Genomic DNA, 24,496 nt, shown 5'->3' on the forward strand with positions numbered 1-24,496 from the left:
GCCCAGCAGGCCAGCGTCTCATATCCTGTACCCTAGCAAAAAAATGGAACTCTCTGCCCTCCTTTCTACGGACCTGCAATAACCTCAATAACTTCAAATCTCAACTTCATTCTTACTTCTTCCTAAACAGGAAATGTAACTGCACTCTTCCATCCTTGCCTCTCAAACCCTCCTCTCCCTTCACTCCTGGCTAACCTCTCCCCTTCCTAACCCCACTCTCAATTACTTATTTGTTTCTCATGACTAATTATTACTTCCAATTATTTCACTGTATACTCATTTTCTCTTAAACTTAATTTGTAATTGTATTGATTGTTTACTGCTTTGGAGATTGAACCATATTGTTTGTATTTTTATGTATTTTTTTTACTATGTATTTTTTACTATGATTGAAAAACGTGTATCTAATAAACTTTCTGTGGAGCTTTTCTCCCTGGGCCTCCACTGAAAATGGGCTCCCCAGCCCAGTGGACCCCCCCCCCGGTAATCAAACTGAATAAATAAATAAATAAATATAGAATGTTCTACAAAATACCCGCAGGAAACGGAAAACAAGGGATGCGCCCTCAGTATGGAAGAAAATGAGTTAAGAGGAGTTGCTTGATTTAATAGACAAAGACAGATATATCAAGATCAATGAGAGAAATAGACTGCAGAAGGTTAATAAAACCCTAAAAATCAGAAGCTTGGTAAAACAAATGAACACAGTAAATAGGACTGTCCATAGACATCCATGCGATATAACAGAAGTAAACAGAATATATTACTGTGCTGCTAAATTAATAACTGATAAAATTATACCACAGGAACATAGGGTAGCAAGGGAAAAGAGGGGGTGAAAGCAAATACCATCATGGAAATATCGAATAGAGAACACTATAAAGCAGCTAAGAAAAGAAGTGTCATTGTTAGAAGATTATAGAAGAGGGAATAGATCAACAAAAATACTAAGAAAGATAGATGTAATAAAAGCAATGTGCAGTATTAGAACAGACCAGGATCTATTATGCACTTCTTCTTCTTCTTTCCGCTTTTCCCGGTTAGGGGTCGCCACAGAGGAACTCCGGTCTGCTAATGATTGGTAGTAGATTTTTTACAGGTGTCGAGGTGCCAGCTCAATGCCCAACCTTTAACGAAGGCACACCCATTCTATGCATGTCTTTTGAACGCCACTCAACCACGGGGAGGATATGCAGACTCCACACAGAAAGCGCTCCAGCCGAGAATCAAATGGGAGAACTTTTTGCTGTGAGGCAACAATGCTACCGCTGCACAACAGGTCTATTATGCACTATTGGAGATAAACTAAAAATTTCAAAACAGGTGGAAAGACTTATAAGATACAAAGATAAATATGAGAAAAGCACAAAATAAGCAATTTACTAATGACCCAAAAATGTTTTGTAGAGAATTGGGAAATAAAGTAAAAGGAATTGAAAGACCGACAAAAAAGAGGAAGTAGATACATTTTGGACAAGTAGCTATGAAGATCCTATGGAACATAACAAAGATACTAAATGGATAGAAGAAGTAAAAGAAAGAATAAGAAGTTTAAAGGTACACAATATGAAATGGGATGAAATAACAGCCAGAGATTGATACAAAGTTGAGAAAAGCCTCTAACAGGAAAACCCCAGGCCCAGATGCAGTACCTAACTTTTGGCTTAACGTATTAACTTCTTTGCATGAGGATTTAGCCATGAGTAAGGACTATTTATATGCACACCCCAAACACACACCACACTGGTTAACAACAGGAAAAACAATGCTCTTACTTAAGAGTGAACCTGCAAGCTACCCTAAAAATTTTAGACTAATAACTTATTTTCCAATGACATATAAACTATACACAGGAATTGACTCTGACAGAGTTTATAGTCATTTAGAAGAAAACTCAATTATTGCAGTAGAACAAAAGGGCAATAAAAGAAGGTCATATGAAACAAAGAATCATTTGTTGTTAAACAAAGTTATAGTGGAGAACTGTAAGAAGGGGAAAAATCTAAGTATGGCATGAATTGACTACAAAAAAGCACTTGATAGTATTCCACAATCATGGATAAAAGAGTGCTTAAAAATGTATAAGATACACCCTATACTGATTGATTACATTACAGTAAGCATGAAACACTGGCAGACCACTTTGCAATTAAGCCATGATAAAGGACAGATTATTATCCCAGGGATAAAAATTCAAAGGGGGATATTCCAGGGTGACTCTCTGTCACCGTTACTATTCTGCCTTGCCATAAATCCATTAAGCTGTTTACTTAACTCATTCCATCTAGTAGAAATCTTTTGAGTGTGTGTACCTTTAACTCCTAGTGGGTGTGGCTTCAGCCTTTACAAAATGAAGTTATCACCTTACAGATCTAACAAATACTTATTGACAGAGGTCATATATCAATACAGTTGTGTATGCCATCATATATGCTTCAAGATTAAATATTCTGATGCCTTGTGTTTAGCATGTTTTTGGAATTATTAATGCAAATATGAACAGGCAATATTTGACGCCTAGAGGAGCAGTAGGAGGTAACTGCAAATGCGCCTGTAGACTTCACTCGGCTGTAATGAGTAGGTCATGGCTACAATTTAGCTTCTAGAAAACAACAAAGTCTAATGACTTCTCATCTTCTCTTTGTCGATGATTTAAAACTGTATAGCTCATCAGATGTGGAACTGAAAGCACAGCTTCAGGTTGTCAAAACTTTTTCAGCTGATATTAGAATGTCATTTGGTCTTGATAAATGTGCAAAAGCAACCTTTAAAAAAGGAAAACTGCAGCACCAGGAAAACATCAGTTTGGGACAAGAATGTTATATAAAAGAACTTGAGCAAGAGGAAGTGTATACATATTTGGGAATTGATGAAGGATCAGCAATAAAACATGAACAAATGCGAATAAAGCTCAGTAAGGAGTACTTTAGAAAACTTAAATTAATCCTGAAAACAACATTGGCATCTAGGAACAAGATCCAGGCCATAAAACAATTTGCTCTTCCTGTCCTAACTTATAGTTTTGGAGTGATTGATTGGCCCCAAAAGTGTTATAGATTGGATATTAAAACAAGAAGAATGCTTCATGCTCACCAAATGATTTATAAAAATCAGTGTATACCATGATTATATATTTCCCGTTCCGAAGGAGGGATAGGCATCCTTGAAATTGATTACATGTATAGATATGCAATCATGAGACTCCACACATATCTACTGACCTCACAAGATCCAAATGTAGTGAAAGTTTTGAAACATGAGGAGAATAGATTTAAGATGACATCTCTGCTTAATTTAGCAGAAGCTAATAGACATCAAGCAGGAGTGGAAATTAAACCACAAGTAGATAAAATTTAGGCAGCAACTGAATGTGCTAAAAAACAAAAGAAAGAATATAAGGTGAAGGACCAGATGAGAAGGCAAGAAATGTGGAAAAATTATAAATATAGTTGCAAGTATAGAAAACTTCTGGAAGAGCCTCATGTTTGTCAAGAACGAATGCAGGAATGGTTAAGGAGAGGTGAATTCACATCAAGAAATGAAATGTTAATATTGGCATCCCAAGATAGTGGGCTACGTACATGCTGGTTTACAAACTCCATTGAAAATGTGGCAGAAACAGATATATGTAGGTTTTGTAAAATTGAATTGGAAACAGTCACACGCCTTGTTGCTGGTTGCGATGCACTAATGGCAGAGGGACTATATACTGAAAGGCATAATAATGTGGCGATACTGTTACACTGGAGGTTGTGCAAACATTATGGAATCGAAGTGACTGAAAAACACTGGAAGCATGAGCCACAAAGAATCATAGAAAATTATGAAGATTATATCACATGGGATCACCCAATACCAACAGTTCAAAAGATATATGCTAGAAAACCGGATATAGTGGTCCAAGAAAAGAAGACAAAAGTAGCATTGATCATTGAAATTGCCACAACTAGTGACTACAGTGTCTTGTGTACAGAGAGACACAAAGTCATAAAATACCTTGATCTGCAGGCAGAAATGAGAGCCACGTGGAAGGAAGATATCCAGACAGTTCCAATAGTATTAGGAGCAACTGGTCTTATAAAAAATAATTTTTAATCGTATTTAGATATATTACCAATTCATGTAACACCATACAAATTGCAGAAGGAGTCATTACTGGGCACATTGCGGGTGCTGTGAAGAGCACTTTTGGCTGACATCAAAGAGTGAAACAATACTAATTTCATAAACTTTAATTGTACTTTGACTTAGGAATGGGGTCCATTCCCATCATGGTATTAGAAACCCAAAAGACTTGGAGAAATTAAAAATGACTATATGACTGTATTGTGTATATATGTCTTTGCATGCAGACAGCTATGTACACCTTAACTGTCCCTACACACACCCATCAGACAGGATTACCCTCAGCTAGCTGTAGGTGGCCCATATGTGATATATCTGCATCTGTTGTGTGTGATACACAGACATATATTTGGGCAACAGATAACAATATGTCAAGCATATACACACATAGACATGGGGAAGTGAGAGACAGATAGTGATAGAGAGAGACACAGGGGATATACAACACACGGCTACCCTGAATGGCATAGAGTGATGCCCTGCTGCAGACAGTGGCATACCAGTTGTAACCAGTTGCATGTGCCAGCATGGTGAGCCCCATTTTCTGTAGGTCTAAGTATTAGGAGACGGTTTCCACTCAGTACACTTCCCATTGCCCTACTTCATAAGATCTGCTGCTGTCATTCCCTTTAGAAGTACCATTGGACACCTACCAGCCCTGTAAGCTATGTAGAGCATACGATAACTGCATAACACTATAGTACAAATAACTACATAGGTAGGGATTCTAATTTCAGTCCTAGCAAATGTACGTGAGGGAGTGTGTTTGTTTGTTTGTTCTGAGCTGGGAGTTCCTGGTTAAAGGCTTATTGTGCCTGCTTATTTGAACGGTTTCTTTCTGAATTTGGTATGCATTGTTTGCTGTAGCATAGACTAAATTCAGACCTGAATCTAGTCTTGTTTGTATAACTTGAGCACTAATCCAAACCATCTTTTTTTGGAGAAGGTTCCCCTGCACCCTAGTGGCAGGAGTGTGCAGTTAGAACTTATCTAATTAAAGACTACTGGAACGGGGCTCAGTTTTTAGCTTTTTATTGGTTAATTTGTTTAAATCAGTTTGCTCATTTGCTACTGTTATATTAAAAAAAATACACTTTATGCATTGAAGCTTAGCTAGGGTTAAACTATTCCTGGTGCCATAAAGTCTGCTCTTTAAATTTTCCCTTAGAACTAGCCATTTTTTTTTAGTTTTAGCACTCAAATCTGTAACTTGCTACAGATCCCCCACCATGCCCTAGGATTCCCACTCCTCATTTCTTGATACACTGGAAAATATTAGGGCACAACCCAACACCTTAATAATGGTTTCAACTACCCCACCATTAACTGGGAAAACTACTCATGCACCAACTCTTTTGCTCAACGTTTTCTGGAATTTGTAAATTCCAACACCTTGGATCAACTTATCCACACCCCCACCAGGGGCAGCAATATCCTAGACCTGGTCATTACCAACATGGGTGGCATACCGGCATTCCACACCAGAGGTCAATTCCTCATTGGTCAGATCTGACCACAAGCTAATCAGCCTGGACATCCACATCCCACCCCCACTCCCCATTAGGGAAACCACCGTAAAAAATTTCTCCAAAGCCAACTTCACGCTTCTTAAGACAGAAGTGGCAAACTTCACGACACCCATGCAGACAGGCAATAGAGGTACGACTGCTGAATCCTAAACAAATACACTTTATAAGCACTTACACGAGTGCATGGATCCTGCTATCCTTAACAGAGCCAAGATGCTATCCTCCAAAAAAAGGAAGCCAATCTGGTGGTCCCCTGCCATAAACAAACTCTATAACAGAAGAAAGAAACTGTTGAAAACAAGAGCAAAATCCCATGACTGGAAGAACTCCCTGGTCAGCCTCAGTTAAGAAGCTGAGATCCCTCATAAAATCCTCCAAAGCTAGTTATGAAAACAAAATTGCCACTGATTCTAAAGACAGTTACAAAGCATTATATAGCTATGTCAAGAATCTCAATGGCAACACTCATATCTGCTCTGAGTTACAGCACAATGGCACTAAATATACAGAACCAACTGATATTGCCAACATCCTGGCAGATAGGTTCAGTGCTAACTTTACCCCCCCACCACCCCCTAAAGGGCCCATCTCTATACTGGAAGAATGCAAAGTTCCTGTAATCATAGATGCACAGGTAAAAAACACACTTTCCAAAGCCAAGAACATAGTATCCATGGGACCTGACAACATCCCAGGCTGTGTTCTACATGAACTATAGAATGAACTGTCACCCCACCTAAGCACCATGTTCAATCATAGCCTCATCTCAGGCTTGGTGTCCACTGAATGGCGTACAGTGACAGTTACCCCACTCCACAAAGGAGGAGCCACCACGGACCCCAGTAACTACCACCCCATTAGCCTAACGAGCCTGGTCTGCAAGGCCATGGAATGTATCATCATGGAACTTATAAACAAAGACATTGGTAATCTCCAAAGTCTGGACCCCACCCAGTCCAGGTTTGTATGTCTCCTAAACCTGATTGACTTCTTTGAAGTAGTCACCAAAGCCGTAGACGAGGGTAAGGTGGTAATGCAGCCTAGCTAGATCTCACCAAGGCTTTTGACACCATCCCCCACTCTGGAATTATAGATAAACTCACTAAACTATGTATAAATCCCTATGTCACAAGATGGGTTGCCAACTTGCTCACTGACAGAACCCACACTGTGAAAGTAGCAGATTCCAAATCCGACTTCAGACTAGTGACAAGTGGAGTACCACAGGGTTCAGTCCTGGGTCCTCTCCTGTTTGGTATCTACTTTTCTGAAGTACAGGCTAACACAGAAGGTCTTTGGCTAACGAAGTTTGCAGATGACTGCAAACTAGGAGCCATAATTGAAACTCCTAATGATGTGGATGTCCTACAAAAGGGCCTCACTGAAACAGATGCATGGTGTTAAAGCCATGGCCTCAAGCTCAGTGCCAAAAAGTGCATTGTCATCCCCTTTGATAAAAACGTTGTACCCATGAGCTACCATATAGGTGGTAGTCTACTTAACACCGAAAGTGTGATAAGAGACCTTGGGGCACAGGTGGACAGTAGTCTCTCCTTTGATAATCACATCACCACAGTGGTCAAGAAATCCTTCTACGTGGCACACCTCATTAGAAAAGGTTTCTCATCCAGGAAAAAAGAGGTCATTGTTCCCCTCTACTCATCACTCATTAGACCCATTATAGAGTACAATGTCCCCTTTTGGTATGTACCTCACAAGACATTTACAAAAACTGGAAAGGCCACAGAAATACCTCACAAAGGATTACCGGCCTCAAACAGATGCCCTATGCAGACCGTCTCAAAAAGTTTAGCTTTAACCCATCACATATCGCCTACTCAGAGGCGATCTCTGCCTAACATACAAAGCTATGTCAAACCAAAGCTGTTGGACATGCTCCACTTAAAGAAATCCCAATCCCTCCAAGCTACATGCTCTAGAGATATAAACTTTGTCACCACAATAAACAGAACATGCTGGAGGGATAGATTCCTGTCCCAGAGACTTCCCATACTCTGGAACAAACTACCTATCTATATCAAACAAAGCTCCTCATTAGCACTCTTCAAGAAACATCTTGATGATTGGATGGGAAATGGAAAATTCACCCCAGGGATCACCTCTGTGGCTCTGCTCAACAGGGGCACAGGAAAATAATTTCCTTGGGTGGCGAAAGCCAGGATACCTTTTTGGCTAGGCTTCTATAGGCCCTAGGGCTGATAGCCTAGTACCTACCTATGAAACTATGAACCTATGAACAAGTAACTATATAGGCAGAGGTTCTACTCTCAGGTCCAGCAAGTGTGTGAATGTGTGTGTGTGTGTGTGTGTGTGTGTGTGTGTGTGTGTGTGTGTGTGTGTGTGTGTGTGTGTGTGTGTATAAGTATATGTGCAAGAGTTTGTAAGTGTGTATGTTTGTAGAAAGAAGTATTTTGAGGACTTTCCCACCCAGTGTCCTACTTTAGCAGTCGTGTTGATGTCATTCACCTTAGAAGTACCTTTGGGCACTTGTCAGCTCTGTAAGCTCTGTAGTGCATGTGATAACTGTATAACACTATAGTAAAAATAACTAGATAGACAGGGGTTCTACTCTCAGGTCTGGCAAATGTATGTATGTGTGTTTAAGTATATGTCCAAGAGTTTGTAAGTGTGTATGTTTGTGGGATGAAATATTTTGAGGACTTTCCCACCCACAACACTTCCCAGTGCCCTACTTTAGCAGTCCTGCTGATGTCATTGTCCTTAGAAGTACCTTTGGACAGCACTCAGTCATATAAGTTCCATGGCATGTGTGATAACTAAGCAACAGTCTAGTACAGATAACTAGATAGGCAGGAGTTCTACACTCACTTGTGGCAAATGTGTGTATGTGAAGGTGTTTGTAAGTGTGTATGTTTGTAGTGTAATGTATTTTGATGCCCTTCCCACTCAGTACATTTCCCATTGCCATACTTTACAAGGGCTCTTGATGTAATCACTTTAGACCTGCCTTGTGACACTGTTAAATCCTATAAGCTTTGTGATGCATGTGACAACTGCATAACACTGTAGTATACATAACTAGATAAGTAGGGTTTCTAATCTCAATACTGGCAACTGTGATACTGTGTTTGTGAGTGTGTGTGTGTGTGTGTGTGTGTGTGTGTGTGTGTGTGTGTGTGTGTGTGTGTGTGTGTGTGTGTGTGTGTGTGTGTTAGACTCCCATCAGTGTGCATGTGTGTGTTTGGGTGTGGGTTATACCATTTTGAGACATGTACCACCCAGTACACATCCCATTGTCGTACATGACAAGGCCTGCTGATGTCATTCATCTTAGGTGTACCTGTATACACTTGTCAGACATCTAAGCTCTATGTGCAATAGCTGCTTGATACTATAGTGGAAATTGATAGGAAGGGGTTCTAATCTCAATACTGACAACTATGGTAGTTTGTGAACCTTATACCCGTGGGTGTTGTGTGTGTAGTTTATACCATTTTAAAGCCTGTTGATCCCCTACCCATGACATTACTTTAAAGGTCCTGTTAATAGCATCTGCCTGACATGCATCTTGTAACACTATACAGCCCATACCAGTCATCTGTACAGATGTATATGGGATGTCTGTATGTTTGCAACCTATATGTGGTCTGTGTCCCCTGACAATGAGCATTCCTGTGATATCATTGCCAAACATGTCACAGTTACCATGCTGACACACATGCCAGCATCAGACATCGTAACTGACTGACACATCATGCTGATACAAAGTCTGTCACACTATCACTTGTGCAAGTATGTAGGAGCAGTAGACAAGACCAGTCATGATGTCTGGTGGGTTCCCCCACCATCCTTGAAGTCATTTGCAAGAATACCTGTTGTAAGAGGCTGTGTGTTATGTCCCAGGCATACAATGTATGTGAAGCATGGCATGTGTATGCAGCACTATAGTACATGCAAGTGGATATGTACTGTTACTAATATGTATATTGGCAACTGTGTATGTGTTTCTGTATGCACAGTGCCTGTGGCTGTCTTCCGTCTATGTATGTGATGGCTATACCATTTTGTGTGCCTCTTCCACCCTGTGAGATCCCTCGTTTCCAACCTTGTGTCGGCCCATACAGATGTCATCCAGCATACAAGCACAGTTACACAGTTTCTAACACCAAGCCACTGTGGTGCAATAGTCATATCATTATGTATTGTACATTAATAGATGGGTAGGTCATCTGCTCTGATAAGTATCACCTCCATGTGCATGTGTGTCTCAATGCATGTCTCCATGCAGTGGTGTGTGTGTGTGTGTGTGTGTGTGTGTGTGTGTGTGTGTGTGTGTGTGTGTGTGTGTGTGTGTGTGTGTGTGTGATGGCTCTAACATGTTAAGGGCCTCTGAACCCACCATTGCTAATCCTAACAGTCCCTGCAATTGTCACCCCCTTTAATAGTAGTGGAAGACACTGCCACACTACAGTACCGCTGTGTTATCTGTGTTATGTATCTAGCACTATCGTTCATAAGACTGTGCAGGCAGGGGCTGTGCTCAACCCTTTGTCAACTGCTCCATGCACAGGACTATGACTCTGTGTGCACTACCAGCATGAGAGGCCAGACATGCATATGAGATAGCAGACACACATGCTGGTGATTGACATGTTAGACTAACACAGGCTGACCTGTGTCAGGAATACATACCCCAAACCTGTCATACACAGTACCAGGCAAACCCACATCAACTGCATAATGGCCAAGTGGATGTGACTGAAATGGCAGGGGCAACAGGTGCTGATAGCTGAATCTGTTGCAGTGAATGCAATGGCTAAGCTGGTGAAGGACCTAGTGACAGTACCCAAGTAACCTCCTCTGTATGTGTGAGCCTGCACTATGTATGCAAGGTCACACTGTCTGCCACAACTGCCCGTCATACACTGTTGCATGTAAACACACCTGGTAAAGATGTACATGTACAGCTGTACCTTGGCTATGAAAAGGTGACTGTGTTTCTACTCCAGATTACTCATCATTGCTACTGTCAGCAGGTCCACAACCTGCAGACACACAGACACCTGGAACACAACCAGAATACAATATGTGACACTACAGTCAGTCAGCAGTACTAACAGCAATAGTGCATCATGACTAACAAGGTACATACACCTCGATGTGTACTGATAACTACTGCCAGCAAACAGCACCTTACACAACATGACATTGCTACACTGTACCATAGTCATCCTGTGTATCAGACCCATATGAGCATGTCGGTGCATTGATTGTATGGATAATAGGGTTGTGTCACATGTATCATCAGATGCACAGGATGTGATGTTGGATTGCCAGAGGCCTAAACTGGGCTATATGGCTGACATCATGTGTGTGTGTGTGTGTGTGTGTGTGTGTGTGTGTGTGTGCGCGTGTCTGGAGGGGTGATGTTCAACTGGGCCATGCAGCGAAGCTGTGCATGTCTGGTGGTGACTGGCCTGGGATAGCGATGTGTGAGTATTCGTCTGTACACCTGCAAGCAATGTGGATGCCTGACACAGGGCTATGTTGGACAGCTGTGGACCGTACATGGCAGGATGTATGGTTCACCATCTCCAGGCAGGGATGCGGTAACCCTGCCAGGAGTATCACTGGCACTGCCAGGCCCAAGGACAGATGTAGTACTACTCCCTGATATTGACTGCTGTCTGCTGGACCTGTGTCCCTGCTGGAACTGGCCAGGACAACATGCCTATGGCCTACTCCGGTGTGGTGTGGACAGCACCCTTCCTTCAGTAGTGCTGTTGATACTGCCACTATGGGAATGTGAATGTGCATGGCTATGTGGGCTCACAGCTGATCATGTCACTGACCTACGTCCACCTGGCTGATGCCCTACTCCCACCACATGCTCAAGCACAGACATTGAACAGCCAAGCAGTGACAATATCCCACCCCACTGTCTATCCACAACATTGGCAAGATGATGTATGGCATCACAAGTGCCATGGAGGTCATCATGCATGGCAGGGAGTGCTGCTTGCATGACCCTGAGCATCTGTCTGGTGTTGCAATCAGTACACACTTGTGGTTCCATGGTGGACCATAACATGCGTCTAGTGACACCTGCTGTGGCACTTGCGACAGTGGCTTGATGGACAGCAGACCTCTGTTGAGCACCCTTGTATATCTGCCTGTGTGTGACCTCACCTGGTCTCTGCCTATTGCTGGTGTCTACACTCACACTCACCATACTCAATACACTAGCCTGTTCCATGCCACCACCCTTAACCTGTCCATTGTCCATGGCTGCTGGGGACTGGGTATGTGTTGGAATATTGACTGTGTGCAGGGACATGCTGGGTGAAAGTGGGATACCAAACAATGGCATGGATCCAGGCACCGACAACCCCAACTGTGCCTCACTATGACCACCATCATCATGGGAGTTCACTAAGACACTGACATCAAGTTGTAAGGGGGAGGGACAACAACTCCTGTGTTCACCTGTGAGGAAAACACAACATATATAAATTAATACCCTGCAGTATTATGTTTGCTGAGATACACACACACACACACACACACACACACACACACACACACACACACACACACACACACACACACACACACACACACACACACACACACACACACACACACACACACACACACACACACACACTCTTGGTACAGTCTTGCACAGCTGTGACACCTATGGGCCCTTCAGGGCAGACCTTACAGTAATTCTGCCTGCCGCAATCCATCTCTTTCACTGCTGCTGTTAGATCCACAACAAAGAGTGACAAATCCTACACTGTGATGGGCCTAGTAGCAGAATGGTAATTGTGGCCAAGACCAAGGCTATTGGAGTGAGGTATACAGTGTCACCAAGTGCATATGCACATACTGTAAAAGCTGACTTACTGCTATACAGACCACACACAATGACAAGGTCTAACGATATGTGATGATAACTGATGAGGGGACAAGACTATACACTATCACTGCACTACATACACAGTTCAGACTCACAGGGATTCATTTCAGACAGCATTGCAGGACAGTCTGCAATACATACAGAACACATGTAAAGTACTAGGTGCATAGCCTCATTAGATGACACCAGGTTATTGGCCCTGATGACCTCATAAGCCTGGCCCAGACTTTCCCTCATGCCCCTTCCAAGCCAGAACCTGTTCCCCTGTCCAGCTGGGACACACATAAGATCCCAGGGGTGCCTCATCCATTTCCCATGCAGTCATCCAGCTTCTTCTTCAAGAGGGCTATTTATGTACTCTGCTAAACATGGGGAGGGAGTGTATTTTACAAACAGTGTATTGTGTGGGACACTCCTCTATCCCGCCAACAAGTACTATACATGTCACAGACCAGGTGAGGGCCTTGCGTGCGTGATGTGTGAGTGCAGTTTGTCTTACAGATATGCAGAAACACCATCAAGGCTGGTTTGGACAGGGCCCTGTATGCCAGACACAGGTCACTTATGATCAGTCTGTATGAGACTGAGTACAGGGACAGGGCTTTCAGCCTACCTGTATAGGATAGGTGTTGCAGACCCTGGAATTGCCTGGTCAGGAACCTCTATGGTATCTGCAACTGCTGCATTTGCTTGGCAAGGTACATGTCAAAGTAGCCATTGTACTTGGTAATGCATCTGATAAGGGTGGAGTACAGGGATGATGTGGATGACATACCCATATTTGTGAGGTAGGCCATGTAGACAGCCATCCGTACAATGGTGCCCACATGGTGGTAAACTAAAATGCTACCAACCTTGGTGCATAAATTGCCTCACATCTGATTGCATGCTCAGTACATTATTACTGACATACTTATTATGGATGACATCTGCCACAGCAGGGAGACTGATGTCTCTTCTGGCATTCAGTTTGCAGAAATGCTTCTTGCACCTGTCATTAATTGGGTAAGGGCCTCTTGGGGGATGCTCATATCAGTAGGGGAATGCAAGACAGTGGCCAGGTTGAAAGCATCTGTACACCTGGTTAGCCACAGACCACTGCTTTTGTCCTGTACCTCAGATACATATATCTCAAACCAGATCGATCCTTGAGGTACACCACTTTGAAAGACTCTATTACTAGAGATGGGTTCCACTACTTTGACTGAGTGGGTACTATCATTGTGTCAGTTAGCTATCCATCTGGTAACATACAGGTTGGTCCCTAGCTGTGTAGGCATATGTATCCTGGCCACCTGGGGATTATTGTGAGAAAATTGGGCTAGGTGAAGGTAGGCATTGTTCACCATCTATCCTTCATCCTTGTGTTTGTTTACCACTTCAGAGAGGTCGACCAGGTTAAACAGGCCTGATCTCCCTTTAACAATACCATGCTGTGTAGGCTCAGGCATTTTGATGTTGCCAATGTCCCTGCTCATAATGTCCTTGATATTTCCTTCCATGCCCTTGCAGAGCAGGCTAGTTAGGAGGATGTGCCTATAATTGACTGGGTCAGTGGATTGCTCTGTCCTTGTGTATAGGGATGACAGTGGCTGTCCTCTGTGCAGATGGGATGACACCTGTGCTCAGGCTGTGGTTGACTACAGTGCAGAATGGATCTGAGAACCGATGCCTGTGTTCATGTGGGATGCGGCCAGTGATGGTATCAGGCCTATGGAGACTTCTGTGTGTTGCCTTTGAGAGGGCATTATGGAACTGCTTCCTGATGATAAGGGGAGGGGTCAGGTGCTGTGCATGCACATATGTACCATTACACTTCACCTGTCTGCAGCTGGTTGCCTATATCTATGCCATATGTGTATGTGGTGTTATTGACCACCACTACAGAGCAGATTTGTGTGTTGCCTCTGGGATTGCAGACACATATGTGGAAGGCCTAGCTATTGGCCTTGGAGGATGTGTCCAATTTGCATTTAAAGATAGCCTTAGGATAATTCACCTGTGACCTTGTTTGCTTGTGCAGACCAAGGTGACATTGCTTCCAGTAAGGCACCTGCTCATTTTTGGCCCTGTCCAGCAATTATTTCCACCTATTATGGTATTTGTGTATTGCTGCTGTCCACCATGGATGTTTACCCTACCTTGAGGGAGATGATGTTGTCCTGTCAGGTATTGCTGAGTCCATACAGCCCACACAGGTGCCCACATAGCATTGTGATGTGGGCCTGGAGACTAGTGCCAGTTTCAACTGATGGGATGTTGGTTGTAAAGCTACTTCTACCTGCTCTGAGGAGATTTATAGTCATTTGTATAAAGTTAATTTTGTTTGGCACTGTAAAGGGGGGGTGAGCAGGGGAGATGGTGACCTGAACAGTGATGGCTATGTGGTCAGATATTACCAAGGAGGATGACACTGTAGGAGTGCTACAGTGGCTACTCATGTTGGTTAGGACCAAGTGCAGGATATTTCCACCTGTCATAGGAGTGTTGACTGGCTGATCCACTGCATTGCCACTGACAAAGCCAAGGAGTTTCTGTGTATTCATGTTCAGGTGGCATAGGTCATGCATACTATGGTTGGGTAGTTGAAGTCACCCAGGAGCAGGGTAGATGATTAAATCCTGACAGATTCCAGCAGGTCCCAATAGGTGTGGTGGGTGTCCATAGTCATGGTTGGAGGTCTGTAGCTAGCTATGATTTGAGTAGGTGTTTTGTCAACTTTTAACTGCACTCGGGGTGTCTCCCATGCATCATACTGTTTGGCCAGCCTGGAGGTGTGTATGTGTATGACAATGTTCAACACTCTAACTTCTGTGGCTTTGTAGACCTCCATTTGGGGTCTAAACGTATGATGGGATGAGTAACCTGGCAATGTCAGTGTGCTCTCCACAACTACAAAGCAGGTGTCAGTGACTGCACAAATGTTGGCATCCTACAGGACAAGGTACGCTTGCATTGACATGGGTTTCATGGTAAGACACCTAGCTCCTGTTAGAGCAAGACATCTGCACAAAGGCACACATCACTGATGGGCAAAGGCTAGAAAATAGCATCACTTTATGAATCTAGTTAAAGCACACTTAGTTACCAGTAAAGACTGTGTCACATTCACAGGCCTACTCTGCAGGATATGACATCTGACAATCAAATGTATGCTATTATGTTATGACTTCAGTCTTTAATGGGTTGCCAGTGATGTGCCAGACAATACACAACTATATGAGGCATTGACTACAAATATGAGGCAGACTTGTGGTCAGTCTGCAAAGCTCAGGACAGTTGTCAGGTATGGGCTCTGTATATCACATACAGTTCAACACACACTTCTGCACCTGTTGTGTACTATGTACATACCCTATATAAGTCTCTTACATTTGTAAGACAAACATATGTATCAGAGTAGCATTCACAGGTGACATATGGGTAATTACAACATCCCAGTTAGCTGGCCTAGCAGTGTCACACTCAGTATTGGACAACAGATACTCCAGTAGTAGTCGTACATGAGCTGACCTTTGCTGGGGTGACTCAGGGGCCAGAGATGTGATCCATGTCAGTGCAGACATGCCAAGTGGGAATGGCCATAGTTGCTGGAGAGCAACATGTGAATCCAGTAGGTCTTGTTGTGGCCTAGTGTTTAATTTGACATTATTGCATCCCCTCTTCTGCCCTCCATTACAAGCTTATGTGATTGACATACCTGTTATAGTGCTGAAGAGTTTCTTCACAACAATGCAAATGATTAGGTTTGTATAGTAGCAGTCTGTCTTTGTTTAGATGGGTTCAGACCTGTGTTGCATAGGCAGAAACTTGCCTTTTGTAGGTAATGCTCATGAGCAGGTGATGGCCTGTGCACCAATCAGTGTCTCCCACTTGATACTTGCATCCAGACTAGCTGTGTTGTCTTTCCATTAGCCAGTGCCATAGCAACACTGCTATAATTAAGTCCTTCATGTGGGCCCTGCCCCTTTTCCTTGCCTGTGTGGAGGACATTATGGAGGTGTGGGGACTACAGCTTCACAGACAGTAGGTGGGAATACCTCTCAGGACAAGACAGGTGGAATCACCCCAACAACACGGAAAACAAAGTTCCAGACTTGGGTACAGATTGTAAGTTAGTATTTCTGTTATACACATAGAGGATTTTCTGCGTGACTTGATGTCTGAAAGTGGTATGTTTCTTTGATACCTCTCAACTGTCTTGATATTTAAAGACTCCCCAGAGTTTTTCCTGTTATGTTTGGTCTGTTCCTCAGACAATTTCTGTTTTTGTGAAATCAGTAGGATAATTTGAGGATTGCTGTCAGTAAATGTTGACATCCATTAGTGTTTCAGACATCATATCCTTCAAGGATGTTATGTTACAATAAACCCTGTAATACCAGCAACTGTTTCAGTTTGTAACACCATTATGTGAGATATGTCTCTCTTTCCGGCCCCCTGTCCTCCTAAGTATGTCATACTTTGTCCATATGTCTTCCAGTAAGAGGAAAAAAGGAAAATAGCAGAATAAAAGCAATCAAGAATAAATTACATAGCTAGCAGGTGGAATGCATCATACTCAGCCAATCATGCAGGCAGCATCTGCAGCAGAACAGTATAAACTATGGAAACATCTTACAGTCTGTTTTTTCCCACAGTCTCTGCACCATTGGTCTACACATGCGGAGGAATTTTAACTGAAAAAATGTTAGGTGCTGCCATTGCTTTGATCCATCAGTATGTACTAGAGGCTGAGGGCAGAGAGGAGGATAATGCTGACAACCGCCACAAACCAAGGAGGAGGAAAAGAGTGTTCAGACCCAGGGTAACATACCAGGGACTACATGATCTGGAGATAGTAGAGTGCTACAGGGTGGACAGAGACATACTTTAGCAAATCACTGAGCTGTGCTGGCCTCAACTCAGACCTAGAGCAAAAAGAGGGGAACCCATCCCAGTGGATACCAAGGTATGTGTAGCCTTTAGAAGTCTAGCTACAGGTACTATCCAAAGACTTACTCAGGACATTATGATCTCACAGGCATCTGCAGCCAGGGTACTCCACCAGTTTCTGGATGCCACGCTACCACATGATGGTGAGCACATTTACTTCCCCAACACCCGTGAGGGATGGACTAGCAATATGCATCTCTTCCACTGTGTAGCAGAATACCCAGAGGTACTGGGTGCCATAGACTGCAAGCACATCCACATCAAAGCACCACCCGGTGAATAGGGTAGGGTCTACCTAAACTGCAAGGGATTCCCCTCCATCAACTCCCAGGTTGTGTGCAATGCCCAGAACATTATCATGAATGTGTGTGCTGGCAACCCTGGTAGCTATCACAACTCCCACATCTGGTGTTCATCAGAGCTGTACCAGGCATTTACCAGTGGGGGCATCCATCAGAAATGCATACACACCCACACAAAAACGCCACAATGAGGCACATGCACAAACCAGGATCATTAAAGAGCATGTGTTTGGGATGCTCAAGTCACAATTCTGCTGCCTGACATATCTGGTGAAGCTTTGCAGTACTCTCCAGCCACATGTGCACACATGTAGTATGTGCCATGCGACACAATATGATCCTTTGGAAACAGCTGCAGCAGGAACAGCACGGGGAAGGGCCACACAGCTGTCCACCATTGCCAAGATCCCTGTAGGCACAGAGGGACCCCAGAGGAGGAGGTCCCTGAGCCTGCTCCTGTAGGCAGATGGACGCTTGCCCAGTATGCTCAGGCCTTGGCAAAGAGGCAGTGCATAGCACCCATACTGATACTGTAGGGACCCCAGGGACTGACACCTCTCTCTGACTTGCACACACAGTAAAATGGATGACACACACATCACATTACCTGTAACTTACCATGTATAGGCAGTGTACTATGTGCATCCAAAATAGGTGGCCCTCAAGCACTATCCTCACAACTGCTGCAGGCAGAAGGTAAGTCAGTCTTCTTAACAATAAATGAATGGATGTTTTGTTAGCATATTTATGTTTTGCTAGCATATCTGTGATAATGCTGCATGCATGTAAGGGGACAAATAACTGGGGGGTCATAGGTCACAAGCATGGATGTCAATGTGGGGGTCCTATACCCACCTCACACCCACACAGCAAGTCAGCTGTAGAAAACCAGTGAGAAATGTCTGGTAAAGGCACACAAATGGCAGCAATGTTGAATTTCCCCCTACAGGCTCACACAGTGATAGCACAGCAGGACTCACTGTTGCAGTAAGGCTATGAAGGGTAAGAAGTCTGAAACTCAAATGTATGCCATTACAATCTGACATGTGCTCTTTACTGATATGCCTCTAGTCCCCAAGACAGGGCACAATAGTATGGTAAATGGAATGAAAATGTAAAGCAAATATCAGCACAGTCTGCGCAAATCTGTACAGTTGACAGGCATGCCCCCATATACCCACACAAATGCAGTAACATGTATATTTGCAGGGAAATAGCAGCATAGCACACATTAGCAGGGCTGTACTAATACACCTGAAAACATGTTGCCTGTCCAAATATGCAGGGATCAATGAGCTATGTGTATGTGTGGTTAATACTGTCAGGATCTGGCCAGCACATTCTCCTGGCAGTTGTATCGTAGTGCCCTAGGTACAGTACTGTCTTTGACAGGGCCGTGTGCAGATAACTACAGTGCCGCCTGTTATGCAAGTCAGTGACACCCACTGCTCTGGCACTGACATATCTGGAAGTCACAGTGCTATGTGGAATATACTACACATATAATGAACATCTTGACGGATGTGTAGCTGAGGTGCCAAGGCTTTTGTGAATATAAGTGCTTTTTGGTACTGTTGCCAGTGTTTAGTGTCAATAACCCTTTTTTCTTATGTTTACTTTTACATATATTGGACATGCCTGCACAGTAGAAAGCACTCTGTACTCACACCAATAACTCCCAGCCTCTGACATAACATCACTCTTCAATTATATATAACTAACTTGCCATATAAACATACGTTTAGATAGACAGGATGAAACCTCTAGCCAAGCACCTGGACAACCTGCCAAAAATGTAGAGGTGAAAGGTATGCCCACAGAAGGATATGACATCTCGGGTTAGCAATATACAGCACAAGCAGGAGATCCCCAGCCAGTATGTTAGCAGGTTGCTGGACTGTTTAAACAGCATGTCATTACTCAACTGACTGTAGCCACACCTGACAAATGGCCTTGTTGGGCAAGAATGTGCATAGCTGCCCTCATAGTATAGGTCTATGCATTATACAGCTAGTATTCCTCTGGTATATTGCAGTGTCAGACTACAGATATGTCAGAAAATGTCTGCTAAACAAACTCAGTACCCTGAGGAAAGTCCTGTTTACTCCTGAGAGGTATGGCTGTAGCACACAAAACCCTGGACTGGAGTACACCTATCTCTGGAATGGAGTCCCACTCTAACTATAGAAGGTGACACTGGGCATGCTCCTACACTTACAGAATCACAGGACATGTTGGACCCCACATAGGGATATATGACTGTATTGTGTATATATGTCTGTGCATACACACAGCTATGTACACCTCAAATGTCCCCACACACACACACATCAGATAGGATTACCCTCAGCTGCATATGTTGCATGAGATATACACACACACACATATATATGGGCAACAGATAACAACATATGTCAAGCATACACACACATAGATGTGGGGAGGTGAGAGACAGACAGTGACAGAGAGAGAGAGAGAGAGAGAGAGAGAGAGAGAGACACACACACAGAGGGACACAGACAGAGTGAGTCACACACATGGATACCCTGAATAGAATACAGTGATGTCCTGCTGTGGACAGTGGCATATCAGTTGTAAACAGTTGCACATGCCAGCATAAAAGGTGAGCCCCATTGTGTAACAGCACTGAGATTGGGTTTATAATATCACATCACGTGTGTGTGTGCGTGTGTGTTTGTGTGTGTGTGTCCATAGGTCTAAGTATTAGGAGACTGTTCCCACTCAGTACACTTCGCACTGCCCTACTTCACAACATCTGCTGCTGTCATTCACATTAGAAGTACCACTGGACATCTATTCCCCTAATAAGCTCTGTAGAACATGCAATAACTGCGTAACACTATAGTACAAATAACTATATAGGTAGGTGTTCTAGTCTCAATACTGGCAACTGTGTGTGTGACAGCTGAGTGAGTGAGTGTGTGTTTGCTTGTAGGTGAAACAGTTGTAGGCCATTCCCACCCACAACACTTCCCAGTGCCCCACTTTATCAGTCCTGCTGATGTCATTCCCCTTATCAGCACCTTTGGCCAGTTGTTAACTCTGTAGCATGTGCGATAACTGCATAGCACTATAGTGCAAATCACTAGCTAGAGAGCGGTTCTAATTTCAGATCTGGCAACTGTGTGTGTGGGTGTATAAGTGTGTATGTTTGTAAGAAGATGTATTTTGATAAGTGTCTCCCTGAAGAACTAAGTGATCATTTCTTAACATATACTATTAGGCATAAAGTTGAATGTCCACATCTACCTACCTATAAAACAATAAGAAATAACAAAAACTTTAGCCTTAATAAATTCTTAGAAGAACTTAAATTATGCAATTGGTCAATTCTAAAACAACTACCACTAGATGAGGCAGTAACACACTTTAATAACACATTTCTGGCCATCCTTGACAACCATGCACCTGCACGCTTTATTAGAATTAAAACAAAAGTTGCCCCCTGGCTCACTAAAGAAACCAAACTAAAGATCATCCAAAGAAATAATGCCTGGAACACCTGGAGCTCCTCTAAAGCCCCACAAGATCAACTCAAAATTTGACAATATAGGAATGATGCAAAAAAAAATCCATATTACTAAACAAAAACAAATATTTCTGCCATCTACAGCAGAAATACCACAACAAGCCACAGAAGTTCTGGGCAGGTATTAACAAACTCCTCCACCCGGGGCAATCCACAACTCCAACCCCCTCAGCCCCAACCCAAATATCATCAGAGTCCATTGCCAACACCTTCAACAGTTTCTTTACAGAAACCACCCAGGCCCTTGCTAGCAAACTTAAATCCATTTGTCCTAATGCTGAAACCCCTAAACCCAGTGACATTCTCTCCTTTAGCTTCCAAAAGGTTATGACTTTACCCATTAAAGCCCTAATTTAAAAACTCAAGCCAACCACCCTTTCAGCTAACCTCTTCCCTGCAGACTGCCTGCAAAAAGCTGCTGATGTTATAGCATACCCTGTCTCTATTTGGATAAACAGAACCATAAATGAAGCCTCTATCCCCCCTATCTGGAAAATATCACATTATACCACTCCACAAATAAGGCTGCTCCATTGAGCTGTCAAACTATAGACCAATAGCTATCCTTTCCCCTCTGGCTAAAATTATGGAAAAGTGCATCCATAAACAACTCTTACACTGCCTTATTCAACATAATCTTCTGGCGATCTCCCAGCATGGATTTAGACCACAGCACAGTACCACCTTAGCCCTCCTCTCTTTTTCTAATGTCATAAATTCCAACCGTAACAACAACAAACTATCTTTTGCCCTGTTTCTTCATCTTTCCAAGATCTTCGACATGGTTAGCCACCAGCTACTCTTACTTACCTTAAATAAAATATCCCTAAAGAACCATGCCATACAATGGTTTCAGTCTTATTTTAGTGGAAGACAGCAAGATGTACTTTGGCAGGGCAAACTCTCCACTGTTTTCCCCATTACCCTTGGTGCCCCTCAAGGCTCCATATTAGGTCCCCTTCTTTTCTCCCTCTTTATCAATGACCTCCACACTGCAATCCCAGATGCAACCTGTATACAATATGCTGATGACTCCACCCTGATTTGCTCAGCCTTTACCCTTACAGATTTCCTTAGTTTAACCCAGAAAACCTTTAATACAGTGGAAAACTGGATCACTAATCAACAGCTGATATTAAACCCTAATAAAACAAAGCTATTGCTCTTCTCTCCTACTCGCAAATCCTCTCATCCTTCATTTACTATAACATCTAACAATGGGACCATAATCTCACCAGATATGTATACCAAACTCTGGGTGTTATAATAGACAACAACATCAAATATGATATGCACGTAAACCAAACTATTAAAACTGTTAATAAAAAACTTGGCTCCCTATACAAAAACAAACCTTTTCTCACCCCTCTAGCTAGGACTGCCATTGCCCATACCCATCTGCTTTCAACTCTACTCTATGCCTTGCCAATACTCACTAACTTGAAGAAAACTGATCTCAGTAAACTCTCTAGCTGCTACAATCAAATTGCCAGGTTTGTCACAGGAACTCTCAACAGGACACACCATTGTCAAAACCTAAACCTCTTAGGATAGCTAGAACTCCCCAGGCTAAACTCAATATAAGCAACTTACTGTAGCATTCAAGGTTATTAACCATCCAGAAAAAACTCTCTCCCTTAAAGACATTATCCATCCCTACAAAAACACTAGGCTACTTCGTTCCACTACAAAACTTTTGGTTCAGTCTGTTAAAGCTAACAACCTGGTTTGAGAATCTTTGCAAATTCAGTACACAAATCCTGGAATTCACTCTCATCTGACTTTACTCTGAACCCCTCCCTTAATCAGTTAAAAAGAAATCTAACCCAGTATTTTAAAACTCACTGGTTAAGTCCTTGCTCTAACCCTGACTAAAGCCTCATCTGCTTCCATATCCCTGCAATTTTTATTCACAGCGATTTACCTCTTACACTAAAAGGTTTGAAAAGAGAAACTGTAACATCTTTGTAGATACTCTGTATATAGCTGCACCTATAGGTCTGATAAGAGAAACTGTAACATATTTGTATATATTTCTGAATATAAACTGTATCCTTCATAGGCTTGAAATGTGAGACTGTAACTTGTATGTTAATACAGTATGTTTGTGCATATACTGTAACTAATATGGTACTGATGTTCGTAAATCCTTTGTTTAAACGTTCATAGGCTTGAAATATGAGACTGTAACTTGTATGTTAATACAATATGTTTGTGCATATACTGTAACTGTAATGTGGTACTGATGTTCGTAAATCCTTTGTTTAAATGTTCTTTCTGTTTTTTCAAGACTTTACTTGAAAAGAAAGCCTTTAAGACCAGGATTAATTGGTCTATGAACAAATGTGTGAGGTGTCAACAATGTCAACACATTAAGACAGGGAGTAGGTTCACCATAAAAGAAAAAATACACCACATTAATGGTAAATATAACTGAGACACAGCTGGAGTGGTATATATAGCCCTATGTCAGCTGTGCTCAAGTTATTATATACGCAAAACAAAACATTTAAACAAAGGATTTACGAACACCAGTACCATATTAGTAAGGGGACCACTACCAATGCATTGGCAAGACATATTTCAGAGTATCTACTTCTCAGATTTAAGTATACTATTGTCGACTATATGAGTAAAGACATCAGAGGAGGGCCTTGGCAGTTAAAATTGGAAGAAAAAGAGCTAATAAGGCAAATTAAGACTAATGCATATATACTTCCAGGTCTTAATGAATATAGCTCCATTAAATGTATTCTTAAATTGAAAGCTTTGGATAGGTGAAGATATTTCAAAGGATGTAATATAGTATCTAAATAGTGTAGAACTAGAATGGATTTGTAAATGTTTGGGTTCAAAGGTTTTTAAAAATGTATGTATTTTTTGCAGTTTTATAAGGTATAACAATGTTATAATATATTTAATACATATAACCTTTATAAAGTAGTTTTTAAGAAAAAATAGTTTTTGATAGTATTTATAATTTGGTATACAAGGTTTTTGTAATCTATTTATGCAATAATGTTATGGTTCTTTAAATATTCAATATTCCTTAATAGGATAATGGCTTAATTAATGATAGTATATAAGCATTGAATCTTGGGTTTAATTTTGTCTGAAGAAGTTCAAGCATTGGGCTTGTACGAAAGTGCTA

Source organism: Protopterus annectens, chromosome 5.part0 (assembly GCF_019279795.1).
Source record: "Protopterus annectens isolate FY-2018-M chromosome 5.part0, PAN1.0, whole genome shotgun sequence".
NCBI classification, from domain to species: Eukaryota; Metazoa; Chordata; order Ceratodontiformes; family Protopteridae; genus Protopterus; species Protopterus annectens.